The sequence below is a fragment of the Mustela erminea genome, chromosome 1 (assembly GCF_009829155.1).
Source record: "Mustela erminea isolate mMusErm1 chromosome 1, mMusErm1.Pri, whole genome shotgun sequence".
NCBI classification, from domain to species: Eukaryota; Metazoa; Chordata; class Mammalia; order Carnivora; family Mustelidae; genus Mustela; species Mustela erminea.
Window position 1 is genome coordinate 29,575,257 of NC_045614.1, and position 4,464 is coordinate 29,579,720.

Sequence of the window (4,464 nt, forward strand, 5' to 3'; positions counted from 1 at the left end):
ATACAAAGCAAATAGAGTAAGTACTAGAAGGGCACTACTCGTAACACTCAGGTAAGCCATGAAATAAAGAGACAAAAGCAACCTTGCAAAAACCTCCCATTATCACAAAGCTTGAGATTATCCTAATGTGTGGAAAGCCTGGTGGTCATTTACGTGGTCTACTGGTCTTCTGTTTAAGTCAAATATTCCCAACAGCATCCTCTTCAGGCACACAGGACCTCCAGGTAAATCTTTACCATGGAAATAAATTTCAAAACTAGAAAGGCATTTGAGGTCAAAGAGATCAACTCCCTACATAATTCATCTCAGCTGTATGTTACAGGTCATAATCCAGAACTTGAGGTATTTATTTAACTGGTAAAATCATCTCTAATAGGAAAACATTGAATTAGATAAAAAATTATGCATTGTTTCTGTAATATAAAGCATAATAAGGTTGGGAAACTCAGCTGTACCCAGATGCTCATGTCTCCTTCACAAATTTCTCAACCCATAATCATTCAGCTTTTGGGCTGTTATTGGAGAAATCTGGTTGTTAATAAGAACCATCTTGTGATATGCTGAAAATTCTCTAAATTTTTTCCCTATCTTTTTATACTCTCTCCTCTTACTTATCCCTTTGTTGTTGTGTTAAATATATTCCTTGGGTGGATTTGTTCATCAGATATTTAGAGATCGTCTATTTTCTCTATTCCCTATAGTTAGTGAACATATGCATGCTGTCTCCTTTTAACTATGCCTCATAAATAATCACACTTAATCCTTCTTACTGCCATCTTTTGCAATCATCTTCCAGTTACCTAGAACATACGGTGCATAAAACTAAGCTCAGTGTCCAAGCTGTGATCTCACTAGGGTGGCTCAAAGATAAGCTATGGTTTTTCATCACTCTCTTTCGAGAAATTATGCCTCTAAACACATTGCCCTGGTTTCACTGCAGCTTTAAAGACATTTCATCATTCTTGGGTGGGGGGTAAAAACCCTTTAAAAGCATTTCCTAAAAATTAAAAAGTATATTTCTTTAGTAGAGGACTTAGTGCAGAATGGGGTGCAACTTCACTTCAGCTCAGTTTTTCATGTACTAAGGATTACTCCAGGCTAGCCACTGTGCTCTGGGCTGGGATTCATTGAGGAATTAGACACACTCCCTGATACTGTATGGAAATAGAAACCATAGGCAAGTAAACAGGTGAACAATGCTATGTGATGCTTTAGAAATTGATGCCAGAATGACTCAATTCTGCTACCTACAGTAGAGGGAAAAGAGAGTTCTAGGCAGAAGCAACAGCACATGACAAGTACCAGAGCTCAGAGAGGATAGATGTATTGGTCCACAACCTACAGTGGAAGTAGAACAGTGGGGAAAGAGGCTGGAGGAGACCTAAAAGCCAGCTCAGGACACTTTCACAAGCACGCTTCTTAGTTTGCTAAAGGGCAATTGAGAGCCTTGTAACTATTAAATGAATTGCTTGATTTTGAGGCAAACAGAAAAATTCATTCAACAATTATTTACTGAGCACCTACTACATGCCCCAGCATTGTTCTAGGTTCTAGAAGATGCAACAGTAAGTCAGTCACAAAAAATCCCTCCCCTGGGGGTGCCTGGATGGCTCCACCAGTTAAGCATCCGACCCTTGGTTTCCACTGAGGTCAGGATCTCATGGGTCATGAAATCAAGCCCTACATCAGGCTCCACGCTCAGTGGGGAGGCTACTTGTGATTCTCTCCCTCTGCCCCTCCCCCACACACTCACACATTCTCTCTCAAATAAATAAATAAACCTTTTCAAAAAACTCCTACCTCATGAAACTTCTAGTAGAGAAGAAATACCATACACTAATATACAAATTTATAATCTATCATAGGATGATGATAAATGCTATGAGAAAAATGCAGAATGAGGGGTCAGAAGATGATGGGTGGCCTTCTGTTGGTTAGAGTGGTCAGGAGGGCCTCTTTGAAGAGGTGTCATTTGAATGAAGATTTCAGTGAAGTGAGGGGGCCTCAATGAAGTGAGAAAATCAATGGAAGAATGTTCCAGAAAGAGAGGGAACAGTATGTGCAAAGTCCTTAAAACAATAACAGGCTTAGTGTGGTGGAAGAGTAGCAAGAAAGTCCATGTGGCTGGAGGAGAGTGAATGAGAGGGAAGCCATGGAAGATCAGGTCAAAGGTAACCAGAGGCCAGAGCATGTAGGCCACAGTAAATCTTAAGAGCCTATGTTAAACAATTCCATAAATGTATTTGCCAGATGCTGTATACAATATGATCTATTTGAATGATCATTAAAAGAAAGTATTGTTTTATATATATATAATTATCAAGGTCTGTAATCACTCATCCAAAACTGTGGGGACAGGTGTATTTTGGAAATTAATCTTACTGTTTTTAGGAAAGGTAATATATGCCTATACCATCTAGTGTAATATGCCTAGAGTAGTCCTGGGATAGCAGCCTGTCATCAAATGTTGATATTTCTGCAAAAAAACACATATGGATAAATAAACACTATACATAGCCCCTATCAGGCCAGCATTTGGGTTTTCAAACCTTTTGCGATTTTGACATTGCAAATAAGAGATTGTGAACCTATATTTTCATCTGCGGTAGAAAACCGGGAGCATCAAAATGGTTGTTTACAGTGGTTGGGGAAACCAGATGGGATGGACAGCAGGAGTATCTTTTATTCTACTTTATACAATTCTGAACTTCTGAACACTATTGTTTTAACCATATATTGGATATGTCATTGAAATAACACCAGTTTAAATTTTTTTAAAATGTGGATTCTAAGGCTTTTATTCTTGTAGTATTTGAGTATTCGACAATATGGGAAGTATTATGGCAAATTATTTTAAGCAAAAAAAAAAAAAGCAATAGAAAAGATTTTGAATATGCATCACAAAATTGCCTCTGAATTTGAGTGTTTTAGTCATGACATTCAACTTTTACTGTGTCCTCTATAGGCTTTTCAGGTTTTTGGTTTTTTGAATATGTTCAGACTGGAGAGAGTCATAGTATCCAGATGACGTTGTAAGGAGTAGGAAAATTCATTTCTAAAATTCAGTATAAAGTGTATTTTTGAAATTTGTGGTAAATCATATTCCCTAAATGTCCCCCAAAAGTTTCTTCTCTTTCCTTATAGAACATGGTCCATTCTCTGGACTTGTGGTTGTTTCTGTTTTGTTTCATTTTGTTTTTAGGGAGAATCTGTGAGGTTTTTGTCTGTTTTGATAACAGGATGTCATGCTTGTGATAAATACTTGCCTGAAAAAGATTTATAATGCACAAGCCCCTAAAATATTTAGACATTCTAAAATTGTAATTTGCAACCTCCCTATTTCCTACCACTCTCCCCCCAACAAAAATTCAGAAAGATGTATTTAACAGATGCCGTGTTCTGTGGTGAATGTTATTGGCTATGTGGCTGAAAACTGTAATTAGCCATGCCTCACTGATTCATACATGAATCGTTTGGAGGTTCATTATTCCACCAGAATGTTAATGAACATGAATAGAAAATACTCCGAGAGATTTTCTTTTTATCTTGGTAAAGTACATATGGTAAAGAAAAAATAGTCATTTAAAATAATTAATGAATAAATACTCCTTATATAACTAGATCCTTGATTTTTTTTGAATAGTAAATAAGACTGTTGGAGCCTCTTCTGTATGAAACACATGGCGACTTTACATACATCAATTAATAAAGCTTCAGGACCCCTACCAGGTAAATTTTAATAAAACCCAGGACTCCTAACTTTTCTGACCTTTGTTCTAGTTTCCAGCTAAGAAACTAGCTGACAAAGATACTTTCACATCTTTGAAAACAGAATGGGCATGAAACCAACGTTCACAGTTCAGGTATCATTTATAAGTAGTGTTCTCCTATGAACCTAGTTGGAAATAAAAGTAATTTAGGGGAAATGATATTTCAGCACTGCCTTAATCTAGCAGGGATTTTCTTCCTGGGAAAATTAAACCAAATACAAACTGGAAGTATGACTTAACTGGGCTGGCTTCTGCATTTAGGGTCACCAAAGCATACTGTAAATGGAAATCAGATTGCTTTAGAATCCAAGAACAAACTCTACTTTTGACCTTTAGAAAGCTCATGATGTATATGCCCACAAAATAAACAAAATAATTTCAAAGTAAATTCGTTGAGTGCACCTGACCTTTGAAACAGAGCAGATGATGTTAATCAGATTTGTACAACTTTAATCTAGCTCAGCCTCCATCTCTCCATGTAGTTTTTAAATATCATAAAGAAGAATCTCACAACAGGGAATCTCTCAAATCGGAATGGATTTAGAAATGGAACAGGACGTATGACCTTGCCTCAAACAATGAAGTATAACTTAGACATGTAAGCAAGTAAGCATTATGACTGTAACCCAATATACTGTGCTCCTGAGGAAAAGTGACTTTTTCAAAAATATTAACTTAAACACATTGTAAGCAG